Below are 18722 nucleotides of genomic sequence, written 5' to 3' on the forward strand. Positions count from 1 at the left end.
TTATATTTAAAAGATGGATATTCCAATCAAGGATCCTTTGTTGTTAAATTATAAAAGTGAACTATTTTTAAATTTTGCAGCGAGCGATACGTATTAGTTTGATTTGGAGTTGAATAGTTTGAATTGAATCTTCGTTAAAAATTATGAAAACTTATTTGAGAACTCTGTCACTCTACATTGATAATGATACTCAAAGCTTGGGACATTTTCTCTTAATATGTGAGACACCTTTTGAGGACCCTATCGTGGATCTTGATAAATGTTGATATCACAATCTTGAATCTTAAAAGTATTGAAACCCTATTTTAACATTCTTTCCTAGATATTGATAGAATGCTACCACCTAGTTTGTTGGAATAGAATGCCTCTCTTATTTTGATATTTAGAATTATTTAAATAGTTACTTGCTGAGCATTTTTGCTCATTTATTTGTGTTCTGACGGTCCCTATCGTACCGTTGGATTTCAATTATCAGATCAGGTAGATGCCATATGAGAAAGCGACAATAGTTGGTGTATGTATAATAAATGAATCAGACACTGTTGGGTTATTTGTCGATTCTAAGTCAGATTTGAATAATTTGGTTTAATTTATAATAAAGGTTGTAATAATTATATTTTGGTTGGTAGTTGTAATCTTATCTCATACTTTATCATGTTTAGATCCTAATAGTTTTGGGGTTTATTATTATTTCCGTCGTTATATTATATTGGTATATTGGTGATATAGGTCCTCATTTCTAACCCCAGGTCTGACGGAGTCATAGTATTCACATTACCAAATTGTCCCATAGTTGAAGCTATATGCAGAAATTTCATTAGTACGACTCACAACAACTTTTTAACCACAAAGGACTCATTTATCTCTTCTCCCAAAGCCCTGATGTTCATCACCAGCCCATTATGTTTCATGCAGAAATCATCAAGTCTCTCCTTATCCTTCATATTCAAAGACTCAAACTCTGTTTTCAATATCCGAATCTTTAATTTTTTTAACCGGTCCGCACCCTGACACAGAAATCCTTAGTCCTTTTCTTTTCTGCAAGTGAGAGTAGTATCTCTTCTAATATTTCCTAGTAAATCATGGTCATGGAAATCTTGTATATCCTTTTCTCTATCATAGCTTTTGGATCATTTGGTTCTATTACTTCCCAGACCGCGTGTGCTTGCATAAGCACTTTTATTTTTAACGCCCAAGCAGTATAATTGCTTTTCGGTAATATTAAATAGATCAAACCAATAAATCGTCCCTTTACCTTGCTTGTATCCATCAAAGCTTTTGACATATGCATGAACTACCAATCAGAACCATGTTCTCTAACCCCAATTCTTTTCAAAAATCAAACACAACAATACAAACTATATCAGCTGCTTAATATGTAAACTGGAAAAATAAAGATTAATGCGTGTCAAAGGACTTGCTCGTTTATTTTCAAACTGCATTACCCTATTAATAGAAAACAAAGAAACTGAAAGCTAAAAACAGGAACTAAGTGACACGATCCTTCTTAAATAAACTGAAAGATCTTGACAATTTTCTTCCACCTACATGACCAAATCAAACACTAATACCTAGACTTCAGAAATAAATAAAAAAAAATTAAAAATTTAAGAATAAATAGCCAATACATAAATCCGAAGTGAAGTTATTGAAAAAGAAATAAAGAGCTAAAGCTCTCACCAGTTCTGTATTTAGAAATAAGGTTTTATCTTTATATCAAGGTTTTATCTTTATAGCTTATAGTTCTGTGACGCAAAAAGAAGTTCGAAGCTTCAACCATATATGCAAGCGTGTGTTTTCTATTCTAAATATCTTTTATAGGTACATATTGCGTTTAAGTCAAATTACTTTATTAAAGCCCATTACATTTCTAACAAGTCTCACATAGCTTCCATTGTTGCTTTCACATGCCATAGGGAAACATTTCAAATAAGTCCCACATGGTTTCGATTGTTACTTTTACAATCCATAACTTCTCACTATAACATTGTGGGCAACTGATATTACATATATAAACATCCTTCTTTATGATTTTCCTTTTCGAAGTGACTAGGATATTGATTATGAATAAGTTTAAAAAGGCCTCCTCAATTCGATTGGTTTATTTCTTTCATAATTTTTATAAATATACAAATACAAATAATATATGTGGGGTTCTATAGTCGTGGTTAATTAAGAGTTAAAAATTTGAAAAAGATAAAAAAACTTTGTAAAGATCCTTGTCACAATTTTACTTCTTTGTGAAATAAACTAGAAAATGATCAATTGTCACCATGATTTTAGTTGTCATGATGACTCTGTTGAGAATCTCACTAACAAGTATAGCAACATAGAGGCAAGTGTATAAAGAATTTAACAAGTTTAGGCCAAGACCACAGTTAACAAAACAAAACATGCAGGTAAACAAAATCAGTAACTGAAATAACGTAGAGAGAAAGAAAGATGTACCCGAAACCATAGCTTTCAACAGTGACTGAAATAAAGGTTTACAGATACAAAATGCCAAGAAAATGATTACAGCTGAGTCACCAGGCCTTGCTCGAAGTCCTGGCTGCTCTTGAAGAGATTATTGCCCCCTACCTGCTGCGTTTGGGATGTGCGCAATATCTCCACCAGGATAAAACAGCTTGGAGTTTATGTTAACAGCAGCAACAAAACCTCCACTTCGACCAGCACCTCAGTCACCGGAAAATATCAGCACTTCAGTTCTTGCGGGAGAGAAATGCAGAGAGGTTGAAGAGAAGAGATGAGAATGTAGTGTGTTGTATTTTTTTATTCATTCAGTTTAGCCTCTATTTATAGGAGAGGAAAAATGAAACTGTCAACACACTTAATGTCTGAATTAAACTGCTTCATTAATAAAAAATAAAAACTGATCAGATTTTGAATTCATTAATGAAAAAATCAAAACTGATCAGCTTTTGAATTTAAATTATTTGTAACAGCTTTTCACATTAACACCCACATTATTATCAGAACTTAAGTTAAGTTCAAATTTAACTCATCAGTACTTAAGTTCTGATTCGACTCATCAGTACTTAAGTTCTGATTCTGATATCAGAACTTGTTAAGTTCTGATTTTATTCATAATTCTCAAATAAATAAAATCCTCGCCCAGGTCGCCTCGCGTACGCGAGATGCCGAGACGCCGAGACATTCGCCCAAATCGCCCTTCGACCCGACCCGGTCCGGTGCGGTGCGTGGCGGGGCGGGCGCGCGCGTGTGTGTGTGTGTGTGCGCGTGAAGCACACAACAACACAATGGACCATCACACACCTTAGTAGTTGTATACTACTCATGTGGGTAATACCATATAAAGCACATAACCCCCTTTATTTATTTCAATGTGGGACAAACATTCTCAAATTTTCCAAGCTTTTCCAAGCTACTTTCAACTCTCATTTCATATGGATTTCATTAAGAAAATTCTTAAAACCATACATGAAAATTTAAGTTCAAATATCATTGAACAATTTCCAATCATTAGATTTTAGGATTACCATCAAGAACATAATTAAATTAAGCTCTAAAATCCTAATTTTCTAACAATCCCCCACAAATCCATACAGAAATGTGATCAATTTCCCATCATGACTTGTTTTTCAGAGTCGGTACCCTTCCGGGTTTGAACCCTCCTAATTCCTCTACTTCAATGGCTATCGGACTCAGATGGAATGTTTCACCTTGAATCTTAATCCGTTTAGTATAACCATATTCCATAGACGACGACAAGTCAAAGGTTATGGTGCCAATCTACGGCTTTGAGACATTAATGGTCATATCTCGATCATGTTCGTCGAATGCTTCAAGGATTAACCCTATCCTCTAATTGTGACCACACAATTACATTCGCTTAGCTGGGCATCTCCAGAGATATACTGCCTCTATCTCGTCAAATGACTTGATCCCATTCAGAGTTTTAACACTCTTGCTTTTCTGGCAGTGTCAGTACCTTCTAGGTTTACAGGGGATAGACTCAGATACTATAGTATCATCTATGTAGCAAAGGTACTACCAACTCATCCTTACAGCTTGTTATTACCCATTGAATACACTTCGAGGGATCTCCTCTCATGTGTATTGGGTTCCCACTGTTGATGAATTATGATGGGTTGACAATCCCATCCCCAACCTTGACTTAAGGACCACTGCAGGTTCCAGTCCTTTAGTAAGAGGATCAGCTATATTATTCTGAGTTCCTATGAACTCTATAGCTATGATCCTATCAGTCACTAAACCCCTTATAGACTTGAGTCTAACTTGGATGTGTCTCTTAGTTTTAGCATTATGCATTTTTACTGCTAATCTTGTCGATAGTTGTTCGACTATCACAGTGAATAGCAATAGCAGGGAGCGGTCTGCTTACTACAGGTATTGCAGACATAAGTCCGTGTAACCATTCAGCCTCCGTCCCTGTGGCATCAAGTGCACACAACTCAGCCTCAAAAGTAGACCGAGTAACAATAGTCTGTCTGCTTGACTTCCAGGATATTGCTCCACCAGCCAAGGTGAACACGTATCCAGTCACTCCATTGGAACCAGACTTCTTAGCTATCCAACTTGCATCACTGTACCCTTCAAGCACACCAGGAAATCTCCTGTAGTGTAAACTAAGGTACATTGTGCCTTTTAGATATCTAAGTACTCTATCAAGAGCATCCCAATGAGTTCTGTTTGGACAGCTTGTATATCTCGCCAATTTAGACACAGAATATAAAATATCTGGTCTAGTACAGTTAGCAAGATACTGCAAGCTCCCAATAATCTGAGAATACCTTAACTGAGACACAGGCACTCCTGAAGTATTCTTGACAAGGGCAACTTTCGAATCATAAGGTGTACTAGCGATTCTACACTGTGAATAACCATATTTCTCAAGTATAGATTTCTCTATATAATGAGATTGAGTCAAGGTTATTCCTTCAGTGGACTGAATCAATTTGATTCCAAGAATCACACTTGCCTCACCCATATCCTTCATTTCAAAATGCCTTTTCAAGAATTCTTTAGTCTCGTTAATAATCTCAATATTGGTTCCAAACAATAAAATATCATCCACATATAGGCACAAGATAACACACTCATTAACTTTAACTTTAGTGTAGACACACTTATCACTTTCATTAATCTTATAACTGAAAGGCAATATAGTTTTATCAAACTTTTTATGCCAATCTCTGGGAGCTTGTTTCAAGCCATAGATGGACTTGATCAACTTACATACTTTCCTTTCATTGCCTGATGCAACAAATCCATCAGGCTGATCCATATAAATCTCTTCCTCAAGTTCACCATGAAGAAAAGCCGTCTTAACATCCATCTGATGAATGATAAGACCATGGACTGAAGCCAATGCTATAAGCATTCGGATTGTTACCATTCTTGCAACCGGAGAGTATGTATCAAAATAATCAATTCCTTCCTTTTGCTTAAAACCCTTAGCTACCAGTCTAACTTTGTACTTATCTATTGAGCCGTCAGGGTTCAACTTCCTTTTAAAGACCCATTTGCACCCAATAGTAGAACACCCAGGAGGGAGATCAACCAACTCCCATGTTCCATTGGAAACAATAGAGTCAATTTCACTCTTGACAGCGCCCTTCCAGTGCCTTGACTCAGAAGAATCCATAGCTTGCCGGAAAGTTAAAGGTTCGTCCTCGATATTGTAAGTGATGAAATCACCTCCAAAATCCTTGACTATTTTTGCACGCTTACTTCTCCTTGGTTCCTCTAATTCCTTAGGAATAGAGCTACTACTAGGTTCCGCCCCCACATTTGTCATCTTTTCCACATGATCAGGAATAGAACTTGATGTGTGAGTAGGATCTTCCTCAGAAGTCATTTCAGATATTCCAGTCTTCATAGGGTAGACATCCTCAAAGAATGTCGCATCTCGAAATTCAACTATCGTGTTTGCCACTATACCATCTATGTCAGATTTTAACACTAAAAATCTCATAGCTGTAGTGGTTTCAAGATAGCCCAGAAAGATACAGTCAACAGTCTTTGGACCTAGTTTCTTTCTCTTGTGTTCAGGAACAAGCACCTTAGCAAGGCACCCCCACACACGAAGATACTTAAGACTAGTCATCCTGCCTTTCCATAACTCCAAGGGTGTTTTATCCATGTGTTTCAGAGGGACTCTATTCAAAATATGGCAAGCCGTATTTAGAGCCTCTCCCCACATGTATTTAGGCAACCCAGAGTTAATAAGCATACTATTAATCATATCTTTAAATGTTCTGTTCTTTCGCTCAGCAACCCCATTAGACTCAGGTGTGTATGGTGGAGTAACTTCATGAACTATACCATTGTTTGCACAAAATTCATTAAAAGCATTACTCGTATACTCACCACCTCTATCAGATCTCAATCTTTTAAGTAACTTACTAGTTTGTTTTTCTACTTCAGTTTTATATATAATGAATTTACTAAGTGCTTCATCCTTATGTCTAAGTAAATAAACATAACAATATCTACTACTATCATCTATAAAAGTAATGAAGTATCTAAACTGGTCCTTGGTCAACACACCACCAAATTCACAAATATCAGTGTGTACTAAATCTAACAAGTCTGAATCCCTAACAACGTTATGAAAAGGTTTCCTTATCTGTTTAGCAGACACACATACTTGACATTTAGAATTCTTTTCTATGGTATATTTTGGAATCAACTCTAAGTTCATCATGTTCTTAAGAGCACCAAAGTTTAAATGACCTAGTCTAGCATGCCATATATTTGAGGATTCAATACAATTAACAGTAGGAATAACATTATTATTCAAACTTCCCAAAACGGGATCCGCATTAATAACAAATAAACCATTTGACAAGTAACCCTTGCCAAAGAATGTACCAGTGTGAATAAGAACTACTTTATTACACTTGAACGAAATTTCAAAACCACTAGAAACTAAACAGCTTCCACTTATTATATTTCTACGCATGTCGGGAACATGATGCACTCTCGTCAGAGATAGAATACGTCCTGAAGGGAACTTCAGATCCACGTTTCCAACTCCATGTACTTGAGCAGCACTAGCATTCCCCATCTTCACAGTTAGGCTATGACTCTGTTGATAAGATACAAATAAACTAATATCAGCACAAATATGTACATTAGCTCCAGTATCTATCAACCATTCATTTGACAGATAGGTAGAAAATATCACAGGGTTGTAGGATACATACCGGTCAATGTTGGTTTCAGAAGCCGTAGCCTCACCAACAACCATGTTCACTACAGGCCCACTTGCGGTTCCAAGCACAACATTTGCTTGTGCTACCTCGGTTTTCTTCGCTTTCTTCGTAGGGCAGTCCTTACTCCAGTGCCCAACCTGCCCACAAGACCAGCATGGTTTGTTTGCCTTGGGTTTCTTGGCCTTGTCCTTGTCACTCTTAGGTTTATTACTATTAGCTTTCTTAGCAAAAGCCTTCCTCTTTTGTCCTACAGTTGCTATGTTTACCTTCGAGGTACCGTGTTCAGTTGGCATCACATGTCCCTGTTTGGACTTGTGTTGTTCTTGTACCGAGATGTCCAGCATAAGGTTGGTCCAGGTGATCTCTCCTTTCTGTCTTTTCAGGGAGAGAGAGAACTCTTCCCAAGACTTCAGGAGTTTTTCAATCACACTCATCACCTTGAACTTCTCCGGGAGATTCATTCCAGACTCCTTCAAAGCATGCACTATCATCTCGAACTCATGCACCTGCTCAGTCATGGACTTATTGTCCACCAGCTTGAACTCGAGGAACCTTGCCACAGAATACTTTTCTAGACCTTGTGAGTCAGTATTATGTGTCTGGTCCAGCTTCTCCCATAAGAGTTTTGCAGAGTAGGCATCAGAAGAATAGACATCAAACAAAGTGTTTGTTAGTGCCGCAAGAATGGCCGCTCTAGCCACTCCATCCTTCTCAGCCCACTTCGCAAAAGCCTTAACTGTGTCAGCCTTCTCTTGATCCACTACTGGTTTCTCATATTCCACAACCGGCCACAGACCCTTTATAGTCAACCACAGCTTCATCCTTTTCTGCCAGCGAGAAAAGCCAATGCCACCGTTGAATTTCTCCGGTAAACCGGTTAGTTCAACAGCCTGTGGGAAACTATAGGTGGTCCAATCAATGGCCCCAGCAGTTACACCCGAACTGCTACCACCACCAACGATAACCTCACTTTCGTTAACCATTATGCTAAATTCTAAATAACTAATAATCTCTTCAAGAATGTTGAGAATCTCACTAACAAGTATAGCAACATAGAGGCAAGTGTATAAAGAATTTAACAATTTTAGGCCAAGACCACAGTTAACAAAACAAAACATGCAGGTAAACAAAATCAGTAACTGAAATAACGTAGAGAGAAAGAAAGATGTACCCGAAACCATAGCTTTCAACAGTGACTGAAATAAAGGTTTACAGATACAAAATGCCAAGAAAATGATTACAGCTGAGTCACCAGGCCTTGCTCGAAATCCTGGCTGCTCTTGAAGAGATTATTGCCCCCTACCTGCTGCGTTTGGGATGTGCGCAATATCTCCACCAGGATAAAACAACTTGGAGTTTATGTTAACAGCAGCAACAAAACCTCCACTTCAACCAGCACCTCAGTCGCCGGAAAATATCAGCACTTCAGTTCTTGTGGGAGAAATGCAGAGAGGTTGAAGAGAAAAGATGAGAATGTAGTGTGTTGTATTTTTTTATTCATTCAGTTTAGCCTCTATTTATAGGAGAGGAAAAATGAAACTGTCAACACACTTAATGTCTGAATTAAACTGCTTCATTAATAAAAAATAAAAACTGATCAGATTTTGAATTCATTAATGAAAAAAATCAAAACTGATCAGCTTTTGAATTTAAATTATTTGTAACAGCTTTTCACATTAACACCCACATTATTATCAGAACTTAAGTTAAGTTCTGATTTAACTCATCAGTACTTAAGTTCTGATTCGACTCATCAGTACTTAAGTTCTGATTCTGATATCAGAACTTGTTAAGTTCTGATTTTATTCATCAGTTCTTAAGTTCTGATTCTAATATCAGAACTTGTTACAGATCAGATTATTTGCAGGTTCAATATATTTAGACTACTTAGCCTATTTCAGAACCCAGCCCAATAATCCAATCACCGATAAATAAATTCGAATTAAAATAATTCTCAAATAAATAAAATCCTCGCCCAGGTCGCCTCGCGTACGCGAGACGCCGAGACATTCGCCCAAATCGCCCTTCGACCCGACCCGGTCCGGTGCGGTGCGTGGCGGGGCGGGCGCGCGCGTGTTTGTGTGTGCGCGTAAAGCACACAACAACACAATGGACCATCACACACCTTAGTAGTTGTATACTACTCATGTGGGTAATACCATATAAAGCACACAACCCCCTTTATTTATTTCAATGTGGGACAAACATTCTCAAATTTTCCAAGCTTTTCCAAGCTACTTTCAACTCTCATTTCATATGGATTTCATTAAGAAAATTCTTAAAACCATACATGAAAATTTAAGTTCAAATATCATTGAACAATTTCCAATCATTAGATTTTAGGATTACCATCAAGAACATAATTAAATTAAGCTCTAAAATCCTAATTTTCTAACAGACTCAACTCCATCTAATAAACTAGAATATTTCACATGCTAACATTAATGTACTCTATACAAAAACAAAGTAGAAGCTAGACAATTCTTTTTCTGAAAATTAAAATATGGCATGCTATGCAAGGACTCATGTCACATTCTTGTTTCACTATTCTGGTTCAAAACTATCAAATTATAATATTACTTCTTTATTTTCCCTAATTCTTCTCTGCTCTTAATTTTTTTTATTGTGACCATGAATTCTCTCTCCAAATTGTAAACTTTGGTTTTCATCAATACTTTTATTCAAAATATTTATATTTTCCCATTCTCTTCCATTTTCTACCTGTATTATAATATTATAATGCTTATTTTATGTCACAATTTCACATATTTTTTACCTTTCATCAATAATATATATGAAACAATTTTTAGTTTATTTTATATTTCTTTTGGGAAAAACTATTCATTATCATTTTAGTAATTTGTGTATATTATTTATTTTACACATTGTGATTTATATATATATATATATATATATATATATATATATATATATATATATATGTGTTTGTGTGTAATTGAAATAATGAGTAGGATGTTTTAAGAGTAAAAGTGTAATTTTTTAAATAAGTTCCAAAATTGCAAAAGTGCCCATCATGTCATTAAATATCATCTGAATTAATATATTTTTGTGAGTATGAAACTCTTTAAAATATTATTTAATCTATTTGATTTTATTCCCGAATACGTTAATAATGATGTTTATATTATTAAATCAAACTAAAATTATATTACTCGTGCACCAAAAATCTATATTCAGATATTTTTTATATTAATTTAAAAAATGATAAATATAAAAACCCAGGCATCTGCTATGTGTGTATTAATCTAGTGAACTAGTAAGGTAGATCTAAATAATACACAAGATTTTGCAATTTAAAAGTTTTTGAAAGTTATGTTTAGTAAATAACACTCCCTCGTAATCTTTTCTGTTACATTGATATAATTTTGTTATGTTACATTGATATAATTTTTTTTAAATGTGGATCCTCTACCTAAATCTAGGATGGTGCTGTGTAGTATTTGAGGTCGGCTCCTCATGCCAATTCTGCTCCTCCTGGCCATTGAAGAAAGGAAAAGCCATCTACTTTACCTCTCAAATTTGTGAGGTCTGACCCTCCCACAACCTGCAATTCTGATGTATCATGAACAATCCTCTCATAAGGCCTATTCATGATACACAAGAGAAAATAATTAAGAATTATAATGAAGCTTTCTCACCATAATAGTTTGGTTAGTAGTGTAATAAAAATTCAAGATCTTAAATTGATAATATCCTATAAATCTATGTATACCTGTAATCAACACAAAAATGATGCCATCATCTGATCCCATCTGTCCTTGAGCTTGACTGTTTATTTGTTTGTCCATCTATTAAAAAGCCAAAATTAAAGCTTGTCAAGATGATGTTTTGGGATGCTCATGTCAACTATTCTACTCTTTTAATGAGATTTGGGGTGAGAACTCCCTTTGATATAGGATTAATGGTGATAGCATAACATATGTATAAGATGTTATATATACAAGAAGTTTATAGGTTGTCAAATGTTAGAAGAAGGTTCTAGATTTGGACTAGAGATATGACACAAGAATTGGGCAGATGACTTATTTGGGCTTAAGCTTGTTAACTTAAGACAAAGTGTTAATGAGTGTTTTCTTCTTTGGCCTTAATTCTTTAGCCTTGTTCATTGTTGATAAGTTAATAAGAAAAAAAAGTAAATAAAGCCATACTTATTAAATGCTCACTCGTGCTTCTTATTTCTTTTCTTTCTCATCTTTATTATTTTGAAGTTATATTTTCATGTATTAGTAAACTCATTATCAAGCCATATATATTTAAATATATATATAAATGAGAATTCAGGTAAAGTATCACATATTAAATGCTCACAATCAATATATATAATTACTAAAATATAATAAAAAAAAACTAAAACTGAGTTAAAATTGAATCAATCTCTAAAAACTGAGTTAGAAAAAGAAAGAGAGATTATCAAGACTTGGACTAACTCTAGCAGAATAACTCAGAATTTATTAAGTAGTGGAAACGGGAAAGAGGGCTTAGGTTATGGAGATGATAAAAGTGAAAAAAGAACTAAACAAATTGAGCCTATTGTTGTTGAACAGACTGCTAAGCCAAAGGTAAATTCTGTTAAGTTTTAGCTAAAACTGTAAAGTCTGATTCTGAAAAGATGAAAGAGTCTGTAGTAGAAGTTAAGGAAAAGTCAACATCTGCAAAATTAGAACAGGATAAACCAGCTGAAGTTAACATAGGCTTAATGACTAAGAAGCAGCTTAAGCATAAGCTAAAAAAAATAAGGAACTGCCAACAAGGTAAAGGCAGCTAGGAAAAATAGAAATGGAAAGGAAGGTGTGAATAAAAGAAATAATTATATGCCTGTTCCTAATGCTCCTATAAAGAAATGTTATAACTGTGGAAACTCTAACCATCTTGCTTCTTTTTGCAGAAAGAATAAGAATATAAACTTTTTACCTCCTAAGTCAGGAGTTAAGAGTCAGTCTGTTAGGTTTAAGCCATAAAATCCTTGTTTTCATTGTGGTAGTTTATGACATTCCATTTATACTTGTAAGGAATATCATAGTTTGTACTATGATTATTATCAAATAAAACCTTCTTTGAAGAAAGTTGCTTTTATTCCTTCTAGTGTAAAGTTTGATGCAAATTCTGATATAAGTTCTGATAAACAGCATGTTAGCATAAACTCTGATATTAAATCCGCTGCAAATGCTAACAAACTTAAAAAGGCCAAAGGATCCAAGCAAGTCTGGGTCCTTAAAACTAACCATTAGTGGTCTTTGTGATTGCAGGGCAAGAGGAAAAATATCCTAGTACTGGATAATGGATGTTTAGGAAATATGACTGGAAATAAAGCCCTGCTCTCAGATTTTGTGGAGAAAGCTGGCCCAGGAGTTTCTTATGGAGATGGAAATATGCGAAAAACTCTGGGATATGACAATATTAATCTTCGGAATGTCATCATTGAAACAGTAGCTCTTGTCTCAGGACTTAAACACAATCTACTGAGTGTGAGTCAAATCTGTGACAGAGGTTATCATGTGGATTTCTTTGAAGAACACTGTGAATTTGTAAGTAATTCTACAGACAAAGTGGTTCTGAAAGGTTACAGGCATGGTAACATTTATGAAGCCAGACTTTCAACAAGTACTGATGGTTTTGTAATCTGTCTGTTGAGTAGAGCATCAATTGAAGAAAGCTGGAATTGGCACAAAAGACTCTCTCATTTAAATTTCAACAACATAAATGAGCTTGTAAAGAAAGATCTTGTGAGAGGACTGTCAAAATCTGTATTTGCTCTTGATGGCCTTTGTGATTCATGTCCAAAGAAAAACAAAGAAAATCTTCTTTCGAGAGCAAAACTGAGTCATCAATTTTTGAGCCTTATCACCTACTACATGTTGATCTATTTGGCCGAGTCAATGTTGTATCTATTGCAAAGAAGAAATATGATATGGTTATAGTGAATGAGTTTACAAGGTACACTTAGGTGTACTTCTTGCACAAGAAGAATGAAAATACATCTTCTCTAACTGATCATGTCAGACAACTGGAAAAGTTGGTCAAAGATTCTTTTAAAATTATAAGAAGTGATAATGGCATTGAGTTCAAGAATTCAATCATGGAAGAGTTCTGTAAAGAGCATGGAATCAAACAGGAACTTTCTGCACCTGGAACTCCACAGCAAAATGGAGTTGTAGGAAGAAAGAACAGGACTCTCGTTGAAGCTGCACGAACTATGCTTGATGAAGCAAAGCTACCAACCTACATTTGGGCTGAAGTTGTGCAGACTGCTTGTTTTACACATAATGCAACACTCATAAACAAGCATGAAAAAACACCATATGAGATGGTTAGGAAAAAGAAGCCAAGTCTGAAATACTTCCATGTATTTGGATGTAAGTGTTTTGTTCTTAAGACTCATCCAGAACAGCTGTCAAAATTTGATCTAAAAGCTGATGAAGGAATTTTTGTTGGATATCAACTTTCTACAAAATCCTTCAGAGTCTACAATTTAAGAATAAGGGTTGTCATGGAATCTATCAATGTATCTTTTGATGATAAGAAGATTACTAGACATGAAGGTTTCAATGATCATGATCAGCTGAGATTTGAAAATGAAGACTTAAATTCTGATTCTGTAAATTCTGATGACTTAAACTCTGATCCTGTAATTTTTGACCGGGTTAAGTTCTGATGTCATTGAAACTGTGGTAACAACTCCAAAGAAAAATACACCTGTCCAGGGGGAGCAAGCTGAAGATCCTACCATAAATCAAGACTCTCAAGAAGCATTAAAATCTGTCACTGGCTCTTCAAGTTCTGATTCATCAGGTTCTAATGAGCCAAATTTTGATAATTCTGGAAACTCTGATTCTTCAAATCTTGAAGGATCCAACTCAAATTCTGAAGTCTCAGAGAGCATAACTACAGGGGGAGCATAAGAAAATGTTGATGGAGATAGCATGGATCATGGGGAAGGATCCAGTTCTAGAAATCAACTTCCAACTACAAGGATGTTGACCAAATCACATACACCTGACCTAATTATTGGAGATCCTGAAGCAGGTGTCAGAACCTGAACTGCAACATTAAATGAATGTCTCTATCATTCTTTTCTATCTCATACTGAACCAAAGAAAGTGGAAGAAGCTTTTCAAGATGCTGATTGGATGCAAGCAATGCAGGAAGAGTTAAATGAATTTGAAAGAAACAAAGTCTGGACCCTAGTGCCAAGACTAAAGAACAGATCAGTTGTTAGCACAAAGTGGGTGTTAAAAAACAAAACTGAAAGTGATGGCATAATTACAAGAAATAAAGCAAGGCTGGTTGCTAAGGGTTACTCTCAACCGGAGGGTATTAATTATGATGAAACATTTGCACCAGTTGCTAGATTGGAAGCCATAAGAATCTTTTTGGCTTATGCTACTCACAAAAAGTTTAATCATGACCCGTTATCACTGTTTCAGGTATCATTGGCCTGCAGGGTTAATTTGCTCCTCTTTGGTTTGATCATGCAGAAGTCAGACTCTTCTATAGTTTGTCGGAAATGGGTTGATTGACTAAATTGGATGGAGTTGTCGGAATTTAAGAATAGGGTACTTAAAAATTAGTATAGTATGAGTTGGCTAATGGAATGCTTGTATTTTATTTGAAATATATGTATAGTATGGTATGAGTAATATTTTGGTATTAGACATGTAATTTGGATGAGTACATTTATGTTTCTATTTGGATGTTTTTTGTTGGGATGTTGCATTATTTTGGTTCCCTGTGCCTGTAAATAGTACCAGGATGGCATGCAATTTATAGAACATTAACATCACAATGGTACATATAAACCGATGTAAAAAATGTATAAAAGACATCATGTAAAATAACATTAAATGAAAAAAAAACTAAAAAACTGATGTGAAATAGTCATTTGATATCGGTTTTGAAAAGAAACTCAATGTATTTTAAGTCAAATAACATCGAACTTAAAATGAAGCTGATGTCTTAAATTTTACAATATTAAAGAGTAAACATCGGTTAGAGAAACTGGCTGATGTTAAACAAAAAGATTTAACATCGATTTCGTGAAGAACACCCATGTCTTATCCATCATTTCACATATGGGGGCTAATTTAACTAATGTCTGATCAAACATTTCACATCGGGCAACTAATCTAACCGATGTCTGATCTAGCATTTCACATCGGTTTGTTCGAAAGAATTTTAATAAATAATTTTTTAGAGCTTGTAGGTTTCATGTTTTAATGGATAAATACCTCATAATATACTCATATTCACCTAGAAATATTGTAATATAAGCTGAAATTTGTTGCAAAGACATCACATTTAATCTTAAAACCGATGTATAGCACTGTAATAGACATCGGCTGTTAACCGATGTCAAAGGCTGATGACATTTAACATCACACGCGAAGACATTAGTTCAGATTTTTTTAACATCGGTTCTGAACCGATGACTGATGCCATATTTCTAGTAGTGGAAATAATATCCAGGCCAAAATTATATCTAAATGCATTGCAATTATAACATTTAAATTTAGGCTACACATACATCTTTGTGAATCTGCTTTTCAGCAATAAAGAACAGACTAAGTAATATTATTGAGCGCATCAGGTAGTAAAGTCATACTAAACAGAGATATTAACTTTTAAAGCATACACAACAGTGCAAGGATGGTGTGATCTACTTGTTATGCAGTTAGTAAGTTATCGCCGCCAGCACAAGCCAATTGACAGTAGCAATATTGATGATAATACAAATCCATTTCCTACCTTTAAAATCCTAAAACCGATTGTAATATACCTTAAATCTTAAATTGGAATGCTGAGAGAAGTTTAAAATTAGTTCAGATCTGCAGAGCAGATCAATACAATTGCGTAAAATTTATACAAAGCGCTGCTAAGTAAAAAGTACAGATTAATAGTCATTTGCAAATTTCAGCCAGGTAACTTGATTACACAAATTTGATTACAGTGACTAGGTAACACTGAAAACACAATACAAAAGCATCATTCACTTTGTAACTTACGCATTTCATGTTTTCACAATTTCATGTAATCTCCGCATTAGGCATAATCAATCGATAAGATAAAATAAATGATCAATCATATAACTAACAAATCACAATAATAATTGGATCAAAGCCATGAGTGATATATATATACACACATATGTGTGTGTACTTACAGGAGATGTTGCGGACAAACCGAAAAATTAATTGCAGAAGACTGCAGACTTCTATATATTCAGGTTCAATATATAGGATACTGTATAAATCTAAAGACAGTAATTTATACTAAAGGAAAACAAAATCTAATAGCAACCGCAAGTCCCAACTTTAAAAAGTAACAGCATCTTCACATGAATGTTTAGCTGTCTTGCAAGAAATAATGCTCAAATTAACCTCAGTATTTGCTAAATGCACTACTAATATAAAATCAAAAGGCATAAATTCATATACATATATATGACTAACAGAGAAAATTGATGACAAAGAAGAGATTCCAATGCTCAAACTCCAACTATACTTTAACACCTTCCCACTTTATCAACACTGACAACCCACACCCACCCTTGATTGTTCAATCATTTATATAAATCTGTGTGTATGTATTAAATATTCCCTAAGCTTCACAGATCCTGCACACACACAGCAGAAAAATCACGTTTGCATTAGTTAAAGATTTCACCAAATCAACACGATCATGAAAAAATATATTCAACCACTGTTGTAAATGTGAAAATTTTACAGAAGAGAAGTGGTCAAACTCGGAAAGCATCAAAATTTAAGCTAGTGAATGCAATACATTCTGAGAAACAAAAAGTTTATAACATGAGGACAAAAAAACTGCCAGGCCAGGTCTGGACCTTAAATTATCATGAATTTCTTAAAGCTTGAATCGTCAAAATGTAACATTGTACGTCCATGACTAGAGTAGTGGTAAAGTTGAGCTCCCAAAAGATTTGAACTGGAAATAAATACAGGAGGAAATGGTCTTACCTTTCTAAGATTTGTGAGCAGATCTCCTTTTGAAGTACTTGGTTTTGTAAATTCAGACTGCAAAAAATTTTCATGGATTATATCAACAACAGGTTCAAGCTTTGAGATCGAGCAACGACATGATCGTAAGCATCAGAAGGGACTCGCAAATGCACTTATCTCCATGGATCAAAACATGCACTTTCTTATTAACAGGATTAGATCTAAAGAGAAGTTAACTTTTGGAGCTTAATTTCTCAGGAAGCTTGGAAACTACTTCAGTGTCATGCCTTCCATTCCCAGAACCCAATCAATTTTTGTATCCAAATAGTCATTTGTTATATCGCTCATATATGCAGAGCAAACGAACAAAACAGAGGACATGAACTTATAAAATTGAGAAAATTGGGTCGCTGGAAAATGGGCTTGAGAAGGGGGTCCACTCCATTTTCTAAATCTCCCTCCGAGTACATTAAAACCGCCGCTATACCTTTCTCCTCCGCCTTAACCACCACCGCATTTCTCGACATATCGCTGCCGCGGCGCATGATAGCAACACACCCTTTGACACTCGCACCCTGCGCTTCTAGATAATCAAAACATCGAATCAATACTTGTTTGAGAGAGAGGGAGGGCATATAGAGAGATCGAGAGAGGAGATAGGGGAGAGGGCTAGAGAATCAATACCTGTTGGTTTGTAAACATGTATACAAATTTTTGAGTTTATATGAACCAACGGTCAGAATTTATCCAATTTGTTTTTCTTTAAACCGATTAGACGGTCCAGATTAAAATTGAAGTTGGTGATCCGCGTGATGCGTTGAGCGCCCAATACTTTTCTAGTCACATAGCGATCAAATGGCTGATTTTCTATTTTCTATTTATTAAATTAAAGACTAATTAAAAATCAATATAAAATAACTAGAACAATTTAAAAATTTCACAAATATTACTATACACTCAAACAATTGTCTAGATAATTATAAAAACAAAAAATTATATTTTTATTATTTTTCCCCATTTTTTTAATATATGTAAAAAAATCTAATATATAAATAAATTATTTAGAGAATAAATTATATATTAATTATATATGGTTCCGCTATTCCTCACTCCTTAGTGTAGTTCCTTTGTGTAAAACCTTCTATTTCATGTGAATAATAAAAATATATACTAAATACTTTTAAATATTATAATATATATACTAACGACCATGCTATATTTATGAGTTAAAATTAAAATAAAAAATTTCAATAATAAATAAATAAAATCCTAATAATGATGGTACACCCTAAAATCGATAGTTTCTAACATCTCTATGGACGGATCGTCGAAATTTTAATTTAAAAGAATCGATACTTCATTCGGGACGCATACAGGGTATTGTCTATTCTGACTGCTTTGACTGCTATATTATCTCCCAAAATAAATATATAAAATCCTAATAATAACGGTACACCCCTAAAATCGGTAGTTTCTAACATCCGTACGGACGGATCGTCGAAATTTAAATTTAAAATAATCGATACTTCATTTGGGACAGTAGCGC

The 18722-nt window shown here is 34.8% G+C and overlaps 1 long non-coding RNA gene across 1 annotated transcript; it reads right to left on the reverse strand.

Annotated features, from left to right (window-relative positions):
- Positions 1–16490: 16490 nt before the first annotated feature.
- LOC141679069 (uncharacterized) lies at positions 16491–17831 on the reverse strand. The gene is made up of 2 exons (XR_012558019.1): positions 17195–17831; positions 16491–16833 (listed from the first exon to the last, which is right to left on the reverse strand). It is a non-coding gene; the product is annotated as an uncharacterized LOC141679069 (long non-coding RNA).
- Positions 17832–18722: the final 891 nt, after the last annotated feature.

Source organism: Apium graveolens, chromosome 8 (genome assembly GCF_009905375.1).
Source record: "Apium graveolens cultivar Ventura chromosome 8, ASM990537v1, whole genome shotgun sequence".
Classification (NCBI taxonomy): domain Eukaryota; kingdom Viridiplantae; phylum Streptophyta; class Magnoliopsida; order Apiales; family Apiaceae; genus Apium; species Apium graveolens.